Source organism: Trichosurus vulpecula, chromosome 1, assembly GCF_011100635.1.
Source record: "Trichosurus vulpecula isolate mTriVul1 chromosome 1, mTriVul1.pri, whole genome shotgun sequence".
NCBI classification, from domain to species: Eukaryota; Metazoa; Chordata; class Mammalia; order Diprotodontia; family Phalangeridae; genus Trichosurus; species Trichosurus vulpecula.
Window position 1 is genome coordinate 468,748,028 of NC_050573.1, and position 27,079 is coordinate 468,775,106.

At 38.6% G+C, this 27,079-nt stretch overlaps 1 pseudogene; it reads left to right on the plus strand.

Moving 5' to 3' along the window:
* Nucleotides 1–22,861, plus strand: part of LOC118839969 — a 33,309-nt pseudogene extending 10,448 nt beyond the window's left edge.
* Nucleotides 22,862–27,079: the final 4,218 nt, after the last annotated feature.

Below are 27,079 nucleotides of genomic sequence, written 5' to 3' on the forward strand. Positions count from 1 at the left end.
GTGAACTCCTTTTACAGAAGGAGAGGAGGAGTGCACCTAACTCATGTTGTGGGGAAATGCTGGTAGATTTTAGTGCAATCACAACGGTCATTTCTCATTTTTTCTTTTCCCAGAATCTTTAGAAGCAGACTATTCACCAAGTATTTGTTTTGGTTCTTTTCCTTATTGGCTCTTTTTTTTCTAATCAAAGTTTTTTATTCCTCCTTGGAAGCAGAAAAGAAACAAAATGGCACAGATGAAACTCATATTATGTCTTAGATACAATTCTGTCTAAAACCAGATAAACTAGTTCTCTGTTCCAGAGTTCCAGGAAAATGGGAGTGATCTCTTAAATGAACTGAGATGAAATGGATTGTACTTCCCAACCCCCAGACATCTGTTAGTTGACCATGTTTTATGCCCCGTGGGATATAGTTAAATTCAACCCAGTTATCATTAGGCCAGGGATCAGTGATAAGGATAGTCAAGGGCCATATCCTTCCTGAACCGTCGATAATGCCAGCTTTCTAAGTCATTCACCTTATATAGGACATGAATAGTAAAGAAGGGTCTCCTGTGCTCTTTTGATAAGAAACTTTGTCACACCACATATACTGACCGCAAATATCACACCCGAGGCCAAATCCAAAAAGATAATTTTTTTTTCTGTCTTATCTCTCCATGTTCTTGTAATGGGAAATTTAAGGATAAAGTCTTGAGATCTCCGTGCCACCTGGCTTGCTAAATGGTGATGTTCCTGAATTTGATACACCTCCATTACTCAGACATGTAAGGAATATTATAATATCCACATTCTTCTCTTTATTTCTACTTTACTCCCCAAAGAACTTCAACCTATAAGGACCCAACCTTCCTTTAACGGTTTCCCCATTAGCCTCTGTACCTATTTAAGGCATCTCACATTGAAAAAGCATGATTTAGTCAGAAAAGTGCTCTCTAAGGGCCTTCGTAGTTGTAAATCTAAATCTGTACTATAAAAGAAGAAAAATGATCGATGCAAGGCTTTCATACCACCCTGGCCAAAGGAGGAAAGTGATATTCTTTTTGAAGGAAAAAAGTTCTAATAAAACATTTTAGCTTCCTCATGACCATGGGCCAATTTTCTTTGAGGGTCCCACTGGCTCCAGATCAAAAATCTTTACAGTTTACAAAGCTTACTCTTCTACTCAGAAGGCCCCATAACTCTCTATAATCTTGAAGATAAGAAATATACTCCTAATTGGCATTTAAAACCCACTCTGCCTCTAGTCTACCTTTCCATATTCATTATATAACACTCCCCTTCGCACACTGTGTGGCGCAGAAAAATTGACTTCTTTGCTATTGGTGAAACGTGACCTTCTACTTCCCACTTTTGTCTCTTTGCATAGGCCATCCCCCACACCTGGGATGTACTCCTTTCTCACCTACACCTCTTTGAATCCCTAGCTTCTTTCAAAACTAGGCTCAAGTGGCCCTCTCCTGCTTGAGGGCTTTCCTGATTTTCCTAGGTGTTACTGCTTCACAATCCTGAAAATATCTTATATTTTTCTTGTATATACTCAGTGTTTACTTATATGTACACATATTTTTCCCTATGGAATATAAATATGCTCTTTTGCTTTTGACTTTGACTCTTCCATCGCATTAGCACAGGGCCAGGCAATAGTAGGTCCTTAATAATGCTCATCAGTTGAACCAAATATTGACTCTTGGTTCATTTTCACATTTAATTCATTGTGCTGGTTGTTTATGAAGCTTGGCTCCAGCAGACACTTTTTGATGGCATGCAGTAAGTGTCCAGTACCATTTCCATTACTATTAAAATAACTGCCTCTAATAATTTTTATAATAAAATGCAGTCATGCCTAAATGGATGAAGAGGAATATTTAATTCGGGTTGACTTAGGTGAGAAAGCACGTGCCTGACAGTCCAGAAATTGATAGGACGGGTTGGAAATGAAAAGAGATGAATTTGTCAATTGTTAGACTTGCTGTGTGGTTTGAAGCTCCATCGGGGTCAGAACAGCTTTAGTTTGAACAGCTGCAGATTGGTTCTTATCATATGCCAGCTGCTATATAGTTGATAAAGGCATATGGGTTATTAGGAGGCATGAATTTCAAAGCAGAGAGCGGGAGGATTTTTATGTGGAGAATTTTCCTAAAAGAAATTGTATCTCCTGCGTCCTAAAGAAGCCTTATGCTAGGATTGTTTTCTCCCATTCTTTTTTGAAATATCCAAGTACAAAGCAGCTTTCTTTTTTTTTTTTCTTTAACTTCCTCATTTCCCGGTTAACTTTTATTTCTTATTTCAAAGCAGGCTTCTTATTACTTTAAACAGACTGTTGCTACAGTACCTGCGGTTCAGGTACAGTTAACATGGAAAGTATCTCACAAACATTTTGTTCTTGTTTCTACTCTAACTTTAAGGATGAGACAAACCACAAAACTGCTAAGTAGACCAGGTTTGTATTTGTTGTCCTCTCATTTATCTTCCTTTTCTTTCTTTTCTCTCCTGACATCCCCTCTTCCCTGGATCCCAGGCACTGAGTACCCTCCAGCTGCCCCCTGGCTGTAGCCTTGTTTCCTCACCCCTGCCCCACAACATCTCTTACCTCAAATTTACCCCAAATTTACCTATTCACACAAACACCACCCACATTTTGTCTTTCTATCTCCAACACTTAGCATATAGTAGGTGCTTAATAAATGCTTATTGACCAACTCACCATCATCCCTTCCTCTGGACTACTGCAATGGCTTCCGAACTTCCTAAGTGCCTAAAGTCTCCACTCTTTGTAGTCGATGCTCTACAATGCTGTCAGAGTGATTTTTTTTTAAATTGCAAATCTGACTGTGTCACTCTCCTGCACAAAAACCTTGAGTGGCTCCCTATTGCTTTTAGAATCAAATATAAAATCCTTTGTATAATATTTAAAGTCCCTCACAAGCTGGCCCCAACCTAACCTTTCTAGACTATTCCCTTTCCCAGTTTCTACCTTTCTTCCTTTTCTATTGTGCAATCACAGTGGCTTTTGAGTTGTTCCTTCTTCATAACACACCATCTCCTATCTCTCTCTTCCTTTGCACTGACTGGCCTATGCCTGAAATCCACTCCTTCTCACCTTTATCTCCTAGCATTCCTTATTTCCTTCAGCTTAAGCACTACCTGCTCTATAAAGTGTGGACCAGAGGTGGGGAACCTGTGGCCTCGAGGCCACATGTGGCCCTCTAGGTCCTCAAGTGCAGCCTTTTGATTGAACCTAAACTTCATAGAACAAATCGCTTTAATAAAAGGCTTTGTTCTGTAAAACTTGGACTCAGTCTAAAGGCAGCACCCAAGGACCTAGAAGGCTATATGTGGCCCCAAGGCCCCAGGTTCCCCACACCTGTGTAGGCTATGAATTCTAGATTTGTCTTATTTTGTCATGTTTCTAGAGACCTTGGCATTTTTGCAAAAACTTATGAGTAGGAGAAATTTCTTTCCCATGGGAAACCTTGAGCTATGGAACTGTATCTGCTCAACTTGCTATACTTAATTACCCTCTAATATTTTACCTTTTTCAGAATATTCCAAATGCGCACTTATCCACGAAGGCTCTCTGACTCTCCTAACAGTATATACTCTCCTTGGTCTTCTCACTTTGAACCTCCTTCTGCCTGCTAATTTTATACGGCTTTCATTTGCTTGTTTTTCTTCTCAAAAGTTATAAAAACTCTTCCTTGCTCTAACTCTGAGGGGCTGTTCTTCATGGCATTAGGACTTTCTGTTGTATGGTTGTGTCTCCCCTTACAATTCCAAGTAATAAAGAACAATGTCTTAGCTAAGTCAAAAATTCAGTCTGTTCATCAACAAAAGCCTTTTCTGATTCCCTAGTTTCTGCTACCTTCATTCCCCAAATAGCCATTTATTTATTTTGTAGAGACTCTATATATGCTTACATAGTATGGACACCCACATACATATATATGCATTTACTTATACATGTAATTATACATAGATACATATATACATACATGCACATGTACATATATACATACACATACATCTATATATATGTTGTTTCCCCAATGGAATGTAAATTCTTTGAGGGTAGGGACTGTTTCATTTTTGTCTTAGTAGGCACTTAATGCTCATTGTTCAGTTATTTCACTTGTATCCAACTCTTCAAGACCTCATTTGGGACTTTCTTGGTTAACATACTGGAGTGGTTTGCCATTTCCTTCTGAAGCTCACTTTACAGAGGAGGAAACTGAGGCAAACAGAGTGAAGTGACCTACCCAGGGTCACATAGCTTGTAAGTGTCTGAGGCCACATTTGAGCTCAAGAACAGGAGTCTTCCTGACTTCAGCCTCAGGCTCCATCCACTGTGCCACCTAAATGCTTATTGATTCTACATCGATTTTGACAAGTTTGGAATTGGACTGGAATGATTAGAGCAAGTAAACAGAATGAATAAAGTATTTGTTAAGTGCTCATTATGTGCAAAGGACTATGCTAAATTCTAGTGGCACCGTATATAGAGCACAGGGCTTAGAATCAATAAGACTCCTCTTTACTGAGTTGAAATCTGGCCTCAGACACTTACTAGCTGTGTGACCCAGGGCAAGTCACTTAACCCTGTTTGCCTCAGTTTCCTCATCTGTAATATGAGCTGGAAAAGGAAATGGTAAACTCCTCCAGTATCTTTGCCAAGAAAACCCCAAAAGGAGTCACAAAGAGTAGGACACGACTGAACAAAACCCAAGTTCTGGTGATACAAATAGAAAAGTAATACCATTTCTGCTCCCAAGGAGTTCACCTTTTAATGCAGAATGCAACACATAAGGAAGTTTTCAGCTACAGGTCAAATGAAAAAATCCCATGGTTCTTAGGGTGCCTCAGCGAAACAGATGGTAATGTATCTTTTTAAATGTCATTTCCACTGATAAAGTCCTATCAGTATCTGATGTTGAACTGTTTGACAATGCCGAGGACTTTGACCATGTACTTCATGAAATTTACTTGTAAAACATTTTCCATTTTCTGTGTGAAGGTTAAGAAAGTGTAGTGATCATGACTGGCCCAACAGTGTGAAGCAGAAACACTTGGAAACAATGAGTAATAACAAAGTGGTCAGAATCTTTTAGCTACTTAATAGAATATTCATGTGTTGATGTTTTCCATTCACTTTGGCAACATTTACTGAGGGCCTCCAGGAGGGGAACACAAGCAAACACTCATAGAATCGACCCTGTCCTCACTCACCTTTCCTATTTTAGCTTTCTCCTCACCATCCTTCATTCCCAATTCACATCTTCTTTGGTATCTTTCAGGAGTTATAAATTGAATGAACCCATTCATTTGCAGAGAAACAAAATCAACAGGAAACAAATCATAACTACTTCAGCCAAATATGGAAACTATCAAAAGAGACCAAAATAAAACATTTTTGTTCCCCATATTTGTTTTGTTAAAGTGGATTTTTTTCTCCTGTATCTTGCCAGCCAATTATGTTTCTCTACCACTGAGGCTAAACAAAGTTATTTAATTTTGTTATACATAACTTCACCATTCTTCCCAACTCCCTCCTGTTATAAATATACTCACATTGTCTAGGAATAAACAATACTCGTTGGGAAGCCAGGGACGTTTTAATTATATTTTACATTTATTCGTTCTGAATAAATGGGTGTATCCCCTGAACAGAGTAAAACAGAGTACAAGGACTCAGATGCCAGTACCTTTATTGATTCCCAATTCGAATCTCCCGCCAGGCTCTTTATTGACCAGATGCAACCCCCTGACTGCCTACATCATGCCTTTCTCAAATGGCTCATTTAAGCATGTGTACAAGCCTCTAACCTTTCACCAGACCAGAAGCCTGGCCTCTGCTAGATCACAGCTCTGATTAGGACTAGTTCTATTCAGTCACCTGACTTAGATTCTACTAAAGGGGTGGGGGGATACTTTCAACTCTGTGGAAACAAAACTGCTTCCACCATTTCTTATACTCCTATTCCACCTAACTTCCAAATTTTAAGTAACAGGGTCTCTTATTAAGGAGCCTATTTTCTACAGATCTTTAGGGAGAAAACTTTTCATCTATGTACCTTTCCATAACATTTCCTTTGAGTTGTGCTCTTGGGATAGTCACTTAGTATCATTCCCAGAGTGCTTTGGTTAGTTTAAAAAATAGAAATTAATTGATATAGCATAAAAAATTTCTTATCTGGGGAATAGTACACTCATATTAATAAATATGTATATATGTACGTAGATAGGTAGATAGATAGATATTTCCTAATAGAAGAAAACTCAGGTTATTTGCTTCTAACTCTAAATGTTATCCCTATAAAAGCAATGATTTCCCCCATTTTTATTTAATATTTTATTTTTCCACAATTACCTGTAAAAAAAAATTTTAACACTCTTTTTTCAAATTTTGAGTTTTAAATTCTCTTTGCCTCCCCTCCCCCCTTGCTGAGAAGGATAGGTTATCCACGTTATTCATACAAAACACATTTCCATGTAAGTCATGCTGTGAAGGAAAATATAGACCAAAAAAATTCCCAAGAAAAATAAAAAATATCTTTGATGTGCATGCAGGCTCCACCTGTTTTTTTTCTTCCCTCTTTCAGTGAGTGAATTTCTTCTACCAATACAGACTGCATCTGCTCTGTAATTTATAATTTAGAGATTTGACTCGATACTGAGAAGTGACTTGCCTTGGTCCCACAGTCAAAATTTGTCACAGGTAAGACTTGAACTCAGGTGTTCCTGGCTCCAAATCAGGCCACTATTCCATTGCTCTTTGTAAGCTCCTATAAATTTGTAACTTTATCTGAGACCATCCTTATCTTTCCCTTTTATGTGGCATAGTTTTGACCATTTATGCCTATATTTAGCTACATTCTTCTCATCCTTCAAGCATGGTGCTAAGTGCCTATGTTTATACAATAGGAAACCAAAGTTTTAAGATGGAATTAAGGGGTACATCAATCAGGCTTGTAGTGGCAGCAAAGAGGCTATGTTTTCTGCCTGAGGATATTCTCTCTAACTGGATAGATTTGTTAAATGATGTCTCTGTGGTTTCAAATTGTCTCCCCAACTAGCAAATAGCCTATGGCCATAATGGGTAGGCAGCTAGCCTTGAAACCAAGAAGACTTTTTTAAAGTCCTGCCTCTTACACCTCCTGGTTGAGTGACTCTGAATAAATCACTTACCCTCTCAGTGCTTTAGGCAATCGTCTGAGGCACTCTAGTGTGGGGAAAGTGCTGAGCTGCATTGGTAGAAGAACCTTCCTCACCTGTTTTTTTTTTAATATCAGTGGAATTACAGGTGCAGTCCCTATCCCTAAATAGTATGGCTTTATGAAATTTGTTCTACCTAGCCTAGGCCAGAAAACTTGAGGAATACCATAATTGACTCTGTGTATACTACTTTTCTGTACGATAGTTTTATATGAGATGATCAAGTGGATCTGAGATAAGGACTTAGAGCTTTACTTCCCTGAAACATGGTCCCTGATACGGTGATTTTAAATCAAAGTCTGGACCGAGGTTGGTGACCTTGAGATGAGATGGAATTATAAAGATGAGGTTTTTTTTTTTTTTTGCTTTTTTTTTTGGCAGGGCAATTAGGGTTAAGTGACTTGCCCAAGGTCACACAGCTAGTCAAGTGTCAGAGGCTGGATTTGAACTCAGGTACTTCTGACTCCAGGGCCAGTGCTCTACTCATTGCGCCACCTAGCTGCCCCCTTTTTTTTTTGCTTTTTTTTGGCAAAGATGAGGTTTTTTAAGAGAAGAAAGAGAATCACAGGTCCTCAGAGTTGGAAGGAACCTCAGAGACCGTCTTATTAAACCTGTACCTGCCTGTACAACGTCTACAGCTATTGGTTATCTAGTCTTGCTGAGAGAGTACTAATGAGGGAGAAGACACTACCTCTAGAAGCAGTCCATTATTCCACTTTTAGATAGTTCTGTCAAACCTAAATCTGCCTCTGAAATTTCTTTCTATTGTTTCTACTCTTCCCAAATAGGACAGGTAAAATTCCCTTTGTAGATAGCAACCCTTTAAATACCTGAACTCAGATCTTATGTCTCCATATGTAACAGGAGAGGAAGTAAATTGTTTTGTATTTCAATTCAACTCTTTCCATATATTTATCAGCTCCCATTTTTCAACATTCTCTTTGTCTCTAACTTCCTTCTTTATCTTTCTGCTAGCCTTGTTCTGTTCTGAAAGAAGAGAGATATTATCTTCTATTATTAATGACCTTTCTCTACAGTCGTTCAAAGATTATTGACGGTGACTTAACCATTTCTTTCATTATCTGAATGGAACAAACCTTCTGGCAAAGCTTGGACTGGCCATCCTGTAGGTGGACCATGTTACTAAAGACCCTGTGAGATGTATGTTTTTTTTCTAGTTTGGATAGAGAGAGCACTAATGTGGGATCAAAATAGGAAGGCAGAGTCTTTCACTATAGTGGGAGTATAAATGATCTTGAGAACCAAAGTTAGGAGAACAACATGCTGAAAGGAGAGGATAGCCACATGGTTCAGCAGCATGGCAGCATTGGAAGTGATGACATCAGCAGTATCCCTCCTCAAACCCATGCATTAGGAGAGACTGGAGAAGGGAAAACTAAAAGTGCAAGCAGCAAGGTGTAAGACTCATTAAAAACGTACACATATATACACACCCCCCAAAAATCCTAAGAGCTGTAGCATGGAGGAAAAACAGATGCATTGTGGGGAATATAGACAGCATGGCAATCTTAATCACCTCCCCCTACCTTATTTTATCCAGATACAACTGGTATCCATTTCTAGATATATTCTTAGACTCCAAATTAACTGATTTAATCTTATTTCTTATAAATACCTGTCCTGTGTATTTCCTTGTGTCCTTTTGTTCATAGCATAGGGGGTCAGAGAACCATACAGGAGGGAGTGACCTTTTCAGGTGCAAGACTGGGATTCCCTGCACTTCAGCCCATTGTTAGAGATTTTTCTCTCTCCTGTGAGACTTTTAAAACTCCATCTGTAAGCAGGAGAATTTTAGTCCATTGGATTTTACCTGTTCTTCTCTTTAGCCCTTTGAAGTCTTCTCTACAGAGAGTTAGAGGGCACCTAGTCTCTTTTCCCCCATTCACTAACTACAATGCAGTGTTCACATGGGAAGTCCTAAGCTTCCCATCATTTCCACCCCATCAGCAACCAGTTTCTCTCTATTGGTTAGAATCAGATACAGAATAGAATTTCCCCTTGTTGATTTCTCTATCTTTTGAGGGATGAAATGACCATTAAGGGAAGTCAATAAGATTTTATCTGATCTGCTTTGGAGGGAGTAAGGTCCAGCAAATATCTGTATAGTTAATGTACCACATCGATATACTTTCGTTCTCTGCAATCCAGTGACACTGGTCTTGCTCTTCCTTGATCAAAACTCTGCATCTCCTGATTCCATCTTTTCACTGACTGTCCTTTCTATTGTTCAGGATGCTATCCCTTTGAACCCCTGCTGCCTCCAAATTTTAACTAAAATTGCTTTTTTTTCTGCAAGAAGCCTTTCCTGGTTGCCTTTAGTGCTTATCTCCAATTTATCCTATATGTATCTTGTTTGTACACAGTTGTTTGAATATTGTTTCCTGTAGTAGATTGTAAGCTCTTTGAGGGCTGGGACTTTTTTATGCCTTTCTTTGTATTCTCAATGATTAAGCACAATGCCTGGCATATAGTAGGTGCTTAATGAATGCTGTTTGACTTGACTTTCCATCTTCTATCATCTTTGATAACTTGATTGGTGTGAGAGGAAACCTAGAATTGTTTCAGTTTATATTTCTCTTATTATTAGGGATTTGGAGCATAATTTCATATGGTGGTTGACAATCTGAGATTCTTTTCTGAAAATGGTTGTTCATACACTTTTACACTTACCTATTTAGAAATAACTCTCAGTCTTAAAAAGACTATCCCATATGTGACACTCTTATATTATACACTGAGTTCTTGTGCAGGATCTGGGAATCTTGTTACCCATTTTTAGGGAAGCCCTAGGTATAGCCCATACCTAAGCTTCATGCAGGAGATTTCCCTTGTTACCAGGGTGGGTGTATAAGCCTAAGAGATGAACGGATTCCTTTGGGGTCAAGTCCTTAGGATTGAACCTGGTCTATGTGAGCCCAGGTTAAAGACTACTTAGATCAGAGCTCCATGTGGATCAGAGTGGGATGAGGCCTGAGAGTGCCAGCCTGGGTGAGATTGGGAGACTCAGTCATTAAAAAAAAAATCTAAGCAAAAAGCTCCAGAAAATGGATAGATAAAATGGCAGAGCTCCAGCATTGCAGCAGGGGTGAACCCCTCTAAGAGACCCACAAAAATTCCATTTTGAGGCCAAACTCTCCATAAACTTGGATAGCCCTATTTTGTGTAGACGTGGCATGTGTCAAAAGTACACAATTATAAAGCACTTCTATTTAATCTTTAAAAATGTGGACTCTCTTTCCCTGTAAAGATTAGAGAAATGAGGTTGGTTCTATGAGTCACCCTTTCTTAAAAGAAAAAGAAAGAAAAGGAAGAGGCAATAGAAAATGAGCCAGTGCTGATTGGCTCTACTCATCAGGGCTGCCTTTTGATATATGTCAAACCAAGAAAAGGAAACAATTTTTGCTTCAAAATTTGGAATGTTATGGTAAGTGATATTAAAGTGAAGGAATGTTACAGTTGGAACAGCTGAGCTAAAAGCCTTTCCAGATTGTCAGTTTTATTTATTAAAATCAAAGGAGAAAAGAGAAGTGCAGCTAGAAAGAGCATAGATCATTTGTTTATTTGACAAGGAAATGAGTTATTTTTCTTTGTAAGGCAATTAGAAAGATTGTTGTCTATGAGGCTTAGCACGCATGTTCCCATGGTTTAAATTGTTTACATATTTAGGGCAAAGAACTAGTAAAAAATGATCAGACAGAAACATACTTTAATCTGATTGTCTACAGAACAGTAAGAATTCTTTAAAGATGATCTCCATAGTTGTTTTTTAAGATTCCTGAATGAAGTCATACAGTTCAAAAATTTTTGGAATCTAGAAGTTTTATTTGTGTTACAATACAGGTAGGTACTCTGTAGAAAAGTGTATCATAATTTGGGGCTGTCTCCACTGTTGCAGAGGCAACAGGCTTATTTCTTGACTGTGCAGATGTTGTAATTGAGGAGACAATACCTTTCTTTTTTTTAATTTAAATTTGATTTTTTTCATTAATCTACAATCTATTTTCTCCCCCTCCCACCAGTCTTCTTCCTATTAAAAAAAAAAGGAAAGAGAAAAAAACAAAATGTGTGCAACAAATAATGCATAGTTGGACAAAACAAATCCCCACATAGGTCATGTCCAAAAATATAGTACAGTTTTAAGCTTATTGAAGTTTACTAACTTTATTAGAGCTTAAAACTACTATGACTTTGAGGTTTCCATATATATATACACATATATATGTACACATACATACATACATATACACACACAATAGATATACACACATATGTATACATACATATATATACATACACACATACATATATACATATATATATAGCTGTAGCAGTAACACTATCAATAGATTTATATCTAAAATACTGCTTAACTATAAGCAATAGTGTATACATAAAACAATGAACAGACATTACTATAGCGTGAACACAACCCAAAACAGTCAAATGAACATAGTAGCAAAATAAGAGATAAGTGTATTCAAACATAACAGTGATTCACATACATAGCAGTAAGGATATACAATTACAAGCAAGGCACTTTTCATATGGATGATCTCTAGTATTGTTGCCTAGATAAATATATAACTAGTTCTCCTATCTTTTACTGATCTCTCTGCTCCTGTATCAGAGCTCTTAATTGGTGTGGGATCCTGACTATCAGGATCACTATAGATCAGTGTGTCTACACCTGCAGCGGCAGCCATATCGGGCTATCAGCATGTCTGAGCTCCAGTGGATTGAATCTGTACCCTAGGAGTCTCTGTAGCAGTTTTGGAGGAAAAATAAAGTACTTCTGGGTTCAATTCTCCTGCCTTGTAATAATGCTCAGTTTCCTTTACTAGAGAGATCACTTTCAGTGTCCATATCTGGGTCAGAAAATCTTTGTATAGCTAAAGGACAGTCTCTCTCTTATTTAAAATGGTACTAAGACTTTTGGGACACAAAGTTGCAGGAAATAAAATAAACCTAAATCAGCATTTCTATATACTACTAACAAAACCCAGCAGCAAGAGATAGCAAAAGAAATTCCATTTAAAATAACTGCAGACAATATAAACTACTTGGGAGTCTACCTGCCAAGACAAACCCAAAGATTATATGAATGCAATTATAAAACACTTTTCACACAAAGACATATCTGAACAACTGGAAGAATACCAGTTGCTCATGGGTAGGCTGAGCCAGTGTAATAAAAATGACAATTCTCCTCAAATTAATTTACTTACTCATTGCCATACCAATCAAACTATCAAAGAATTATCATATAGAGCTAGAAAAAATAGTAACAAAATTAATCTAGAAGAACAAAAGGTCAAAAATATCAAGGGAATAGATGAAAAAAATGTTAAGGAATACCACCTAGCAATTCAAGATTTCCAATTATAAAGCAGCAATCATCAAAACAATCTGGTTCTGGCTAAGAAATAGAATGGTGGATCAATGGAGTATTCTAGGTATGTAATATACAGTAGTAAATGACCATAGTAATCTAGTGTTTGATAAACTCAATGATTTAAGCTTTTGGGGTAAGAACTCAACATTTGACAAAAATTGCTGGGAAAACTGGAAAGCAGTTTGGCAGAAACTAGGCCTAGACTAACAAACATCTAACACCATATAGCCAAGATAAGGTCAAAATGGATAAACTATTTAAACATAAAAGGGGATATCATAAATAATTTAGGGGAGCATAGAAAAATGCACCTGTCAGATCTATGGATAAAGGAAAATTTTATGTCCAAACAAAAGATAGGAGGGATTTCAGGAAATACAATAGATAGTTTTGGTTACATAAAAAGAAAAAGGTTTTGCACAAACAAAACCGATGCAGTCAAAAGTAGAAGTAAGACAGGAAACTGGAATGGGAGGGAAATTTCAGCAAGTTTCTCTGATAAAGGCCTCATTTCTCAAATATATAGAAATTGAATGAAATTTGTAAAAATAAAAGCTTTTCCCCACTTGATAAATGATCAAAGGATATAAACAAGCAGTTTTCAGAAGAAAAAATCAAAGCTGTCAATAGTCACATAAAAAATGCTCTAAATCACTACTGATTAGAAAAAATGCAAAATTTAAAAAAAAAAAAAACAAAACTCTGCAATACCACTTCACACTTACCAGATTGGCTAACATGACAGAAAAGGAAAATAACAAATGCCAGAGGGGATGTGAAAATTGGGACACTAATGCACTATTGGTGGAGTTGTGTACTACTAACCATTCTGGATAACAATTTGGAACTAAATTCGAAGGGCTATGAAACTGGGCATACTCTTTGACCTAGCAGTATCACTACTACATCCGTATCCCAAAGAGGTCAAAGAAAAGGGAAATGGACCTATTTGTGCAGAAATGTTTACAAAGGCTTTTTTGTAGTAGCAAAGAATTAGAAATCAAGGAGATGCCCATCAACTGGGGAATTGCTGAACAAGTTATGGTATATGATTGTGATGGACTGCTATTTTGTTATAAAAATAATGAACAGGATGGTTTCAGAAAAACCTGAAAAGACTTACATGAACTAATGCAAAGTGAAGTCAGCAGAACCAGGAAAACTTTGTATACAGTAATAGTTATACTGTAACAATTATCAACTGAGAAAGACTTAGCTACTCTAATAAAGACAACAATCCAAGACAATTCCAAAGGTTATTGCTGTTCATTTAGTAGCATCTGCCTCTTCATAACCCCATGGACTATAGCACGCCAGGCCCTTCTATTCTCCACTCATTTCTAAGTTTGACCAAATTCGTGTTCATTATTTGCATGGCACTATCTATCCATCTCATCCTCTTCTGTCCCCTTTCCTTTCGCCTTAAATCTCTCCCAACATCACTTTTTTCTCATTTTGTGTCCAAAATATTTGAGCTTCAGCTTCAGTATTTGACCTTCCAGTGAATAGTCTGAATTAATTTCTTTTAAGTATTGGCTGATTTGATTTCTTTGCTGTCCAAGGAACTTTCAAAAGTCTTCTCCAGCACCACAATTTGAAAGTGTCAATTCTGCAGCACTCAGCTTTCCTGATAGTCCATACATTGCTACTGGAAAAGCCATAGCTTTGACTATACAGACCTTTGTCGTCAAGATGATGTCTCTGTATGCAATACAGATTTGCCACAGCTTTCCTTCCAAGGAAAAACCTTCTTTTAATTTCATCGCTGCAGTCACCATCTGCAGTGATCTTTGAGCCCAAGAATATAAAATCTGATGCTGCTTCCATTTCTTCTCCCTCTGTTTGCCTGGAAGTCATGGGACAAGTTGCCAAGATCTTAGGGTTTTTTTGATGTTAAGTTTTAAGCCAGCTTTTACATTCTCTTCTTTCACCCTCATCAAAAAGTCCATGATTCCAAAGGACCCATGATGAAAAATGCTATCCACCTCCAGAGAGAGAACTAATGAACTCTGAATGCAGATTGAAACATACTTTAAAAACAAAGTTTATTTATTTTCATCGTTTTATTTGTTTGTGTTCTGTTTTGCAACATGGCTGATATGGGAATATGTTTTGTATGACCTCACATGAATAATCAAAATCAAATTGCTTGCCTTCTCAAGGAGGGGAGAAGGGTGGGAGGGAGAGGGAGGATTTGAAACTCAAAATTTAAAAAAAAATGATTGCGAAAAAACATTTTTACATGTAATTGGGAAATATTTAATGAAATAAATTTTTTTTTTAAAAAAAAGAGTAACTACAACCTCTTATGATTTCTCTCTTTCCATCTATAGAGAGAGTTAGCACTCGACTTCTCCCTCAAAGTTCTAGTGAAGCAGAAGGGAATCTTTCGCTCTCCTACTCCCACCCCCATCCAGTTACAATGGCTATAATGGAGGTGCATTGCAGCCAGATAATGTGCTGGTTAAGATGAGCCTGAGACAGGACTTCACATCCCTGATTGCCTTTTCTACTTTGGGTTTCTTTATTTGAACAGAAGTGATCAAACAGCAATCTTGAAATTGGTGTTTCTGGTACTGATGACAACCATTAGCAATTCTGGGTCTAGGTGCTGGTTTCCTGTTACGGAGTGACCTCCACAGCAATTTATTTCCGATAAGAAGATGACCACTGCCAGGTAGATACTGGGAATAGCTAGGGTATAGCTTGTCAGAAGATCTAAACTGTGAGTTATACAGACAACAAAGCCCAGAGGTAAAAGTAAAATACCTCTTCAGTAGTCCCTCCCCAGAGTTTCAGTTTTAATGTTTTAAATATCAACATTCCCGGAAAACATACTAGGGATATGGGTTACTATTTCATGTTTTAAGTATTTATCAATGTGCACTTAGGAGTCTTCTGTGTTTTAAGCATTAAGTAAATAAATAGTTGTTTTATACCTGGTCAACTTTGCACATCGAATACCTTTCTAGAGACAACTCTGTTTCTCCCTTTTAGAGGATTAATTAACTCAAATGATCCTTACCTAAGCTTTGTTTTAGAGCTTTTCTCCAGTATTCTATTCTGGGGTGAGAAATAATCATGAGTCAGAGAATAGGAGAGTGTCTCAAAGTGCAGTTACCTCTAAAAGAATGAAATCGGTCTCACTTAATACTGAACCTGGTACACAAGAATCCCCTTGGTGGGAAATGATGCTCACCTAGGTTACAGGTCTTTAAACTATTTTTTTGAACTCTAAATTGTAGTCAAACTGGATTACTAGTCATCCCCGAAAATCATTGCTCCATCTCCTTTCTCCTTATATTTTCACGTTCTCTCCTCCATTTTCTCTTCTCAAAATCCCTATCTTCTTTCAATGCAACCATCTCAAAAATCTTCCTTTATTTCCCCCAGCTAGACCTCTCTCCCTCATCAGTTTTTTTTTTACCTTACTTATTTGTCTAAATTCGATATCCCCTGGAATCTAGGCTCTTGAGGACAATGGCCATTTTGGTTTTGTCTGCAACCCTGGATTCTAGTACACTGTCTTTTGCATAGGTGACATCTCATAGATGAGATGGAATGAGAAAATGGGTATCTATAAACCTTGCAGCTTGTTGCTGTTGTTGTTGTGTTTGTCCTTCCTTCTCAAAAAGGACCGTGGCATCAGGAAAATGATGACATCACTTTCAGTTGACTTTGATTTGAGTGAGGGAGGGCTGCACAAGGTCACCAGCCTTTCTCCTCCAGAGCCGTCTGGGTCTAGTGGCCTGATATTCACCAGGATGACTGGAGATGGCCCAGAATGTATTGGGAGACCCTGGCCCTTTTAGGCTAAGGTCCTTTCAGGTGCTCACTCTGAGTTAGGTAAAGCCTATTCAGTGAATAGGCCTCTTTAAGAAGTGTGTCAAGGGATGGCCCCTTTAATTAGGAAAAAAAAAAAAGCACTGGTCCTGGAGTCAGGAATATTGCTGTTCAAATCTGCCCTCAGATACTTCTCCATCTGCCTCAGTTTCCTCAGCTGTAAAATGGGGATAATAACAGCAATAATAACTACCTCACAGAGTTGTTGTAAGTAGATCAAATGGGATAATGTTTATAAAGTGCTTAGCACAGTGCCTGGCTCACAGTCATGTAAATGACAGGTAAAATTGTTCACTGTTGAGTGTCAAGTGAAGGTTTCATGGAGGAAGTGGAAGTGAGCCAGGCTTTAATGTATGTTTAAAATTTAGATATGTGGAGAAGAAGAAAATTATATTTAAAACAGACTTTTAAAATGTCATTTTCTTCTTTTCCACATATCTAAATTTTAAACATTAGTAGAAAGAAGCCTACCAATAAATAGACTGTTAAAAAGTGGAAATGTATTTATAGATTCATATCCATACTTAAAAATATCAAATGCAAATATCATAGCCATGTATGTTGCCGGTCCCCCTTTCAGATGAATGTAAGATCAACATTTTTTTCTGAGAATTCTGAGCTTTTCTAACTAATTCTAAGTGGAGCAGGACAATGGAGACGCATTTCAGATGGCTGGGAGAGGGTCTGTTTGGTTTATTTATTGCTGACTCAGATCTTGTTCTGTTAGATCTGAAGCAGAGTTGGTGCAAACCATGACTCAGCAAGTACTGTTGAGTCGGATAATGTGAGTAAGCAGTTTCCCCTTAGGTAAGAAGGACAGAGTCATCCTTCAGTTTGTTGGGCAGATAATTATGATGTTTTCTAAATTCTCAAGCCGCACTTTCAGAAGGTAGTCCACGTCTCCCATGTGGTCACTAGTACTTATGACTCAAATAACACTGAGCCTTATTTTCTCCAACATTGAGTTGGTGAAATGCCACAGAAGGATACCCTGGCATCTCCTCCCTCACGCATGAGTGTATTCTTTGTCTTTTTGGTTCTGGAGCTAAGCAGTCTAGTTTCAGGTCATGACTTGGGGTGGGGAGAAAGAAGGGCTGAGCCAGGTCAAGAAGTGTAAAGTTAATGCATCCAAACTGGCCCTCTTACACACTGACATTTAGTGAGTTGAAAAGATGATCCTCCATTATTACAAAGCTGGGTATTTGGTGTTAGAAGTGTCTGAGAATTAAGCTAATATTTCCAAAGAATCTGGCACTTTCTAGCTTGACCTTATTTTTCCACCTCATCCACTTGAATTCTCTCTGTAATCCCAGACTTAAGAAATGAGTCAATTTTAGAAATACTCAGTCAACAAGGCAATGGGTGGTGGACTGTCCATACTGCTGGATTAGAAATTTAAATTACTTTCACTTCTTGCTTCCCTTCTCCTTTTCAAGCATCTTTACTGTCCTCTCTCCATTGGGTCAAAGGGTGAGCTAATATTAAGGATTAGAAGACTTGAAATAGACAATTTGTTCCAGTTCTACCACTTCTTAGCTTGTGTGACTTTGGGTAAGTTTTTTTTTTACTAGACCTGTGATTTTGTTGGGGTATAGAGCTTCCCATACAGAACCTCTTCTATCAATGAAGGTCCCTAGCTTCTTTGTAAATTATAGTTTTAAAGAGATATTTGGGGCACAGAAAGGGTAAATAGCTTCCTCATCAGGCCAGGGATCCAATTCTTTAATCTCTTATACTTAGTTTCCTCATCTGAAAAATGGGACTAATTATGGTTAATATCCCTATAGAAGTCAGAGCAATCAAATGGGATTATCCATGTGAAAGTGCTTTATAAACCTTAAGGAACTTTCTGTATCACTTGAAACTTTTCACTACCCTCTCCTGGATACTCTCCCGTCTTTAGATTTCCATGGCACCTCTCTCAGTTCCTTTACTTATCTCACTATGCCTTCTCATTCTCCTTTGATGGATCATCACCCATACCATGTTCCATTAACTGTGGGTGTACCCCAAGGCCCTCTTCTCTTCTCTCTTTACATTTTCTCCCATGGAGTGATGACAGTTCACATAGGTTTCATTATGGAAATTACTTCCAGACCTATCCAGTCCTAGTTGATCTACTGAGTACTATTTCTACACCTCCAGTTGTTTATTGGATATTTCCAATTAAATGTACTGTAATCATTACATCTCAATATGTACAAAAAAGAATTCATCATTCTTCCTTCCCCCCAACTCACTCCACTTCCAAACATCCCTATTTCTGTCAAGGGCACCATCATTTTCCCAGGTTTACAGTTTTGGTGTCATGCTTGCCTCCTCGCTCTTACTCCTTCCATATTGCTTTTCAGGGGCCAATCTTGCTTTTACCTCCACAGCGTCTCATCTCCATCTTCTTCTCTTCACTTACACAGCCACCATCCTAATCATTTCTTGCCAATACTGTTGTGACACCTTCCTAATTAGTCTCCCTCCTTCAAGCCTCTCCCCATCCTAAGCCATTCTACACACACAGTTGACAAAGTGATTTTACTAAAATGCAAGTCAGATGACATAATTCCCCTACTCAATAAACTTGCTATTATTTAAAAGATTCGCCTTTGACATTTAAAGCCATTTATAACCTGACCCCAACCTATTTGTTATTTATCCCCTGACTTCATGTCTTTCCATTGGCTGTCCTCTATTCCTGACATGCACTTCCTTCTCAACTCTATTTTTTAGTTTCTAAGTTTTCTTCAAGACTCAACTCAAATGCCACCTTCGACATGAAACCTTTCCAGACCCTTCAAACTGCTACTGTCTCCCCTCATACCCCACACCCCAAAATTATCTTGGGTCTATTTTCTGTATATCTCTATCTGTACTTGGTATCTCTTCTGCCTAGATTATAAGCTCCTTGAGGCCCAGGACTGTTTCATTTTTGCATTCTAGCATCTAACACAGTATAATGGTTAGAAGGGTGGGCCTTTTTTTTAGTGTTTTCTCTTTTGGAATGCTAAGGCAATCAAGTACTTTTGAGTCTTGCCTTTCAAATGTAATGGCAAGCAAAGTGGTATTTTTTACTGTATTTTGTTTGAGTGCTTCTCAGCCTTTGATGAGTCTTACCTTTGTTTCTTTGATTGAATCAAGAATCTTTGATGGCCTGCTTAAGAAACAAGAAAGCCTAGTTCCCATGGGTTTGAGTCTCATGGTTGTGATGCCCTCTGACCTTGAGAAGGGTATATAAGATCTCAGGTTGGTGTTTGTTTTGGGGCTTTCACTCACTGGAAGTGTGTCATGTGATTTGACCAGACAAGACTCTGGGTAGTCACAGAGCCCCCTGGCTTTGAAAACCCAGATGTTGATGTTTTTCTCTCTGGTAACTGTATGTATTGCTATAGTTAGGTGGTTAGAAGCCTGTCTACTGATTTGTGTTTATTTGCTCTGTTTATATAATGTGTGCTTGCAATTTCTGCTTGTGTTTTCCCTGAATTTGAGGGTGCTGGCTTTTCCTTCTGAACTAAGTGAATGATATATGTATGTTTAATTAAAGTAAGATTGTAAACCCCTTAAAGTTGCTTTCCTTAGAAAAGCAGATCAAAGAACCTGTGCTTGGAGTCCTCCTGTGTGCTGGTGTTATTGGACTTATACCGCCACAGTAGTGGCAATAGTATTGTTGTTACACACAGTGGCTGGAACATGGTAGGAACTGAATAAAAGATTGTTGATCAGTTGATTAAAGCAGTATAACTGGCAATCCGGTCTTTCCCTGCAGGCAGAGAAATGCTCAGAAACCTAAATAGTAAACTATGAGAATTGTAGTCCTGGATAGATAGCATGGTTTTCTTCTTGCCCTGGCAGAGAGTTTGTCCATGGGCACACCAGGGTGGAGTAGACAAAGTGGAGGTTGCTGAGCATGAAGTGCAGTTGGAGTTTGGGTTTGGAAAAGAGGAAAGCACAATGACAGTGACACAGTGGCTTTTGGGGAGGGTGAGACAGAAGCCCTGATAGGCATTTTTCAATCTGGGTTCAAAGACCAGACAGTGGGAGTTGAAGGCATGGCTGCAAAGGCCATGGCCACTGCTTTTAAAAAAATTATAATGGTTAGAGGTGTGAAACGTTACAACCATATTGGAAAGCAATTTGGAATTGCACAAATAAAGTGACGAAAATGTCCATATCCTTTGGGCCAAAGACTCCATTACTGGGCTCATGCCCCAAGAAAGCCACAGATAGGAAGAAAGCCTCATACACACCAAAGTATTTATAGTAGCACTTTTTGTGTTAGCAAAGAATTGGAAATGAAGTAGATGCCTATTGATTGGAGAATGGCTAAATATATTGTGCTACACAAATATAATGCCATATTACTGTGCTGTAAGGAATTATGTGTGTGATGAACGCAAAGAAACATGAAAAGATCTATATGAACGGATGCATAGTCAAGTAGAGCTAAGAAAACAATATATATAGTACCTTTTGTTGTTCAGTCATTTTCCAGTTGTGTCTGACTCTTTGTGACCCCATTTTGGTGTTTTCTTGGCAAAGATACTGGAGTAGTTTGCCATTTCCTTGTCCAGATCATTTTAAAAGATGAGGAAACTGAGGCAAATAGGGTGAAGTGACTTGCCCAGGGTCACACAAGTGTCTGAGGCTGTATTTGAACTCATGAGGATGAGTCTTCCCAACTCCAGGCCCAGCTCTATCCACTGAGCCACCTAGCTGCTCCTCTATACAATAATTACCGTAATGTAAGTGGAAATAACAAGTACACCCCCCCCCAAATTAAATAAATAAAAAGTAAATGTAACAAAATTATAAAGATCCAGCATGATTTGAATGATGAGCTATGAGAAGACACCCCAAACCATCCCTTTATATGTGCAGAAGATACACAGGTGTTACATATTGCACATTTTCCTATTTTTTTTAATGTATCAATTAATTGTATTGATTTTTTTCCTGTATAAGAGATATTATTTGATATATGGAATGGCTCTCTGGGAGGGTGAAGGGAAATGATACTTGGGGGTAACTATGATGATACAAGAAACAGAAAACGTCAATGAAAACATTAAAAAATTTAAAAGTCAAGTCAAATAAAATAAATATTATGGTGATGACTGGAATGGACTGAAGTTGAGGTCAATGAAAGGACATTGAAGGTTTAACTCCCTTTTTCCTTCCCCAGTGCCAGTGGTGGTCAGGAACTTTGTATCTGATTTTTGTTATTTCTTTAAGCTGTTTCTAATTTGTTTTATATAATGCATAATCAATCATAACTTCTGTGGGACTCATGTCTGTATGTTAATTGTATAAAGGGAGGAGGATTACAATGGAGGAAATGAGGGAATTTTTTGTGGTACAGAAATAAAGAATCAAAGGGTTCATTAAACTCTCTCTGACTGTCAAGTTTGCCGAGCAAAGGAATTCTTCCCTTTCCTGACATGCCCCCAGGTCTAGGTTGATCTGAATTCAAGGGAATCTTATGAAGTGGGCCAGACCTAGATACTTGGCAAGAAGAATCTAGGACCATTGAAGTAGTCCGTGGAGCTGCAGAACTCCAGGGCCAAAGCCACGGGTGGGTGCCAGAGTTCTGACACCGACAGAGGCTGGGTATTTGTGAAAGTCAACCACAAGTCAGAGGCCAAAAAAAGTTTGAAGGTGAAATGGCAAGTTTATTTGCCATCCTGTAAATGAACATAGTGAAAGTACCCAAATCCGTGAAAGTGTTAGATGTGCCAGGAGGTGGGAATCTACTAGTGATGGAGCACTGGGATGTGAGATATTTAAACAGTCATTCTGCGAAACTTGGTTCTCAGAGAACTGATCTCCACCTTCATAACGAGAAGCTTGGTGAGACTCTCAGGGAGGAGAGAACTGTGGGGAAAGGAGGAGGGCAGGCAGAACTTCAGTTTGTGGACCAATCTGATTTGATGTGGTAGCTTGCTGTGGACACCGTCCTCAGGTGAATGATTGGCAGAAGGACTGGGCAACATTCTATGCCAGGCCCCGAATTCAACCCAGATAGACATGGTGGAGACATGGTAGAGAAGCAAGAGAACTTTGGTCTCAATCATGGTTGAAGATACCTGGCATGTTCCAAGGCCTGGAAATTGTACCTGTCTTACTCCATGGAGATCTCTGGAGAGGAAATGTGGCAGAGGATGTGTCTAGGTCAATTATTTTTGATCCGGCTTCCTTTTATGGCCACTCAGTTTGAGCTTGCCGTAGCTGGGATGTCTGGGGGCTTTGTCAGCTCTTTTTACTCAGCTTACCACAGCAAAATCCCTAAAGCCCCAGGGTTTGAGAAGTGACTTCAGTGCTTTCACTACTCGAATCATTGGAATTATTTTGGATAAGGGTATAGAGGGTCTTCCCTGAATGTAATAAGGAACCTCATAAAATGAGTGCTCTCTCTTTCAACGTTCTGGCCTCAGCCCACTTTGGTGATTCAAATGTAGTATTATTTCTCTAAGGAGGTATGTAACATTATATTCAAATATCAAGAGTCTAGGGTTTGTCTTGTTCCTGTCCTCTCTTCCCCTGAATACCACCATATCCTCAAAGGGGTTGGGCTTTGTTTTTTGTTTTTAATTTTTTCCTGTAATTAAAGTAGCTCAGTATTGAGCTTCCTAATCCAGAAACCACAAACACATACATACAGTAGCTTATTTACAAGCCATGAAAAATAGCTCACAGCTTAGAGAAAAATTTATTTTAAAGTTGAATATTTTGCTAGATGCTAGATAAAGGAAGCTAGATTAAGCTATACTACAGGATAACGAAACGTTGAAGTAGCGGATGGCAGCATGTAGCCATCATGTTACCAAGACAGAAGAGGAAAGGTTAGTAGTCAAGTTTGTTTGAAGTGTGAATAAGAAAGTTTGATAATAAAAAGATGACCTTATTTCTTTCTTGATTACTTAAACACATTCCTTTCAGGTTCTGTAGCTCTCCGATGAACCCTTCTTGTAGTGTGGCCAGCTTGGCAGCTATCTTCCTATTGCAGAATATAAGAAGTGATCAATTCTGCCCTTTGATTGGTATGGCCTAAATCTGGAAATGAAAGTCATTAATTAGAAGCTTCACAACATTCAGGATCACTGAATCTAATAAAAAGAGGTACAGCAGCTTCTTGTGTTTTCTAATAACAGTATTCTATTTTTCCCCCAGAAGGATCTAGAATCTCTTTACTGATCCAAGAACTATTTTTCAAACATAAGAAATCAAGTGTTTCCATTTGGATGGCAGAAACATAGGTTCATAAACTGAAGAGCATAAAAAGTTTGGGAGGCGAAACTGTGTTTCTCAGGCTACTTACAGATATGAAGTTATTTCAGAGTACTTTTGAAGGAATATGTTAATGTGTACTCTATTGCTCTAAGATTTGCCAGTCAGAAATGTTATCATAATGGAATTGCTGAGTTGGGTCTAGATTTTGCCATGCAAAAGGTGCTTCCAGATTACCTACACACTTTTCTTTTTTTTCTGTTGCTTCCTTTGCTGTGTATGATGCTGTTATAACATGAAATTAGCTTTTAGATGCTTTAATGTTATCCTAAGTGGAGTAATTTATTTGCTTTTTATGTACTCCATCTTGTCCTACCATTTTCCCAAGTCTGGTCAGTTATTTTATTTTGATAGTCTTGAACCAAATTGTAAACTTGCTTCCTTTGCTTAGTATTTCAGGGATGTGGTAAATTTAATGAATGGTGTTGATGCTTATCACTCTTTTGCCATGAGAATTTGAATGATCTTTCAGTTATTTCAGTGAGTGATATCTGACAATATATTTACTTTTGCTGTTTGTCTTATGATTTGGCTAAATAACAGGTGTAACATTCTTGTACAGCAATAAAATAGACAAAGCTTGTTTCTTAAAAGAGAGAGACGGACAGAGACAGAGAGAGAGACAGACGGGGGGGAGGGAGGGAGGGAGAGAGGGAGAGGGACAAAGGGAGAGGGAGAGGGAAAGAGAGAGAGACACAGAGAGAGAGAGAAACAGAGACAGACAGAGACAGAGAGACAGAGAGAGACAGAAGGAGAGGGAGGGACAGAGAGAGGGGGGGTGGAGAGAGAGAGAGAGAGAGAGAGAGAGAATCTTATGGATTTGATTTTATCAATAGCTTTTATAAGCCCCTAAAAAGCAAACAGGTGAAACAAGTAACTCAGGACTATGGAGTCAGGACTAACTAGGATATGGGCACCCTTAAGTGGCAGAGGTTTCAGTGATGCTTCAGGCCTCCAGAGTGAAAGGAGTAAAATAAACCAAGGGAAGGCCATTCTCCTCAGCTGCCTGGTGGAAGGAAGACAGTATGATCTGAGAAGAATGACTATACCCTAGGACAAAACCCCAAAATTCCAAAGTGAGGGCGGAGTCTCCTCTCCCATCCATGACGTCAAACCCTGTCCCCCTGCACCAACTGCTGGTTACACTATTAAGCATTAGGAGTAGCCCCCGCTAACATTCTCCTCTGTACCACACCATAATGTTCAGATGACCAGATGCTACAAGGCCAAACCCTTCAGTTCACTGTGCAGAGTCTAGCAGGTTGGAAAGTTTTCAAGCGTGGGGCTGTAGACAGATGGTTTGCCTTTTGTCCAAAGACTAGCTTAGCTAAGTTTAGGGTGGCTCATCAGGAAGTTGACTGAAAAAGAAAAGGTGATGTAGGGTGAATTTTTCATCTACCCAAATTCTTCAAGCCCATCTACTACATTATACTGAAATCTGTGTTCATGCCTGTGAAATTATTTATCCTTGAATTATAGGAAAAAAGTGTTAACAGTAGTCATTTATACTTGATAGGAATGAATTCTATAGCCCTAGCAAGATCTGCTAGGATCTACTGGAATCCTATTTCCCAGGACCTGCTTAGGGCAAAGGAGTGGTAAGCCTGGGCATCATTGCTTTCTTCTAAATACAACTCAGAGATGTGTAATTCAATACAGTTTATGCACACACAATCCTGCTCAAGTGGTTCTGCTCTTTCCTCCACTCCTTTCCATTCAGCTGAGACCTTAGCAGCCAATGTTGTTAAAGCTCAGTATGAACTGAGGATTGTAATAAAAACTAAAGACAATTAAAATGGATTTTGTTAGCCATGAACAATAGAAAGAAGAAGCAAAGGTTGAAGACCTTAGTTTACATGGATAGGCAGAAGATGGAGTAAAGGTAAAACTACTCAAATCCTAATGTGGTTCTTTTTTCCTTAGCAAACAGAATGCTCTTGCAACCAGAAAGGACAGATCCTAAATACTTAATAGTGCATTGAAACCCAAGATAATTGAGGAGATGGGAAGATAGCATCTTGTTTCCCTTAAGGAGTTCAAGTCACTTGATCTAGATCAATTATATTCCAGGATACTAAGAGAATTAGCAGTTGTAGCTAGGCTGCCCAGTGGTGAGAGCACTGGTCTTAGAGTCAGAAGACCTGAATTCACATCGGCCCTCAGACACTTAGTACCTGTGAAACCCTGGACAAGACACTTAAGTTCTTTCTGCCTCAGTTTCCTCAACTGTAAAATAATGCAGAATGAAGTAGAGCCAAGCAAACAATATATACAATAACTACAACAGCATAAATATGGAACCTACCCCTCCAGAATTGTGAGGGTCAAATTAGATAACCTTTGTAAAGTGCTTATCTAAGTACCTAGCACATAGTAGATGCTTCATAAATGCATAAATGCCTGTTCCCTTCCCCTACTGTCTTCACTGTGGTGACAAGGGCAAACAAAAGAAAGGAAAATTCCTGATATGGGCAACTAGGTGGCTCAGTAACTGGAGCTGGGTTTGGAGTCAGGAGGACTTCAGTTCAAATCTGCCCTCAGATACTTACTAGCTGTGTGACCCTTGGCAAGTCACTTAACCTCTGTCTGCCTCAGTTTTTTCAGCTATGAAGTGGGAAATAATAGCACCTACCTCCCAGAGATGTGAGGATCAAATAAGATAATACATGTAAAGTGCTTATCACAGTGCCTGTAACATAGGAGGTCCTATATAAATGATGCTATTATTATTATTACATGAAAAAGTATTCATATTGCTGGACTGGTGGGGTCTCAAGAGGGTCTGGTCATGTGTGCTTATGCCCATATTCTAGAAACCACCCATCTTTTGAAAAGAGTATTGGAAATACAACTTGTGTTTGTGTTTTTATGTTTATTATGCTACTTATTAGGTGCAGTCAATTGAACTGAGTCTTGTTAATCTGCATGTAATAGTGAAGGTAGAAAATGAGGATGGGCAGCCTCTAGAGAGAGGATCTTTTCCGGTTGTGATAAAAGAAAGTGGATGATGCAGTCAGTCTGTTTCTTTTCCATTTCTCAGGAAGGGGCAGTGGCAGGAGACATTGCCCAACGGAAGAACCATTTCTTTTGATCTGTTCTATAAAGATGCAAGGGAAGCTAAGTGGTAGAGTGGGTAGAGGGCCAGGCCTGGAGTGAGGAAGACTCATTTTCCTGAGTTCAAATCTGGCCTCAGACACTTACTAGATGTGTGACCCTAGACAAGCCACTTAACCCCGTTTGCCTCAGTTTCTTCATCTATAAAATGAGCTGGAGAAGGAAATGGCAGACCACTCCAGTATCTTTACCAAGAAAATCCCAAATAAGGTCACAAAGAA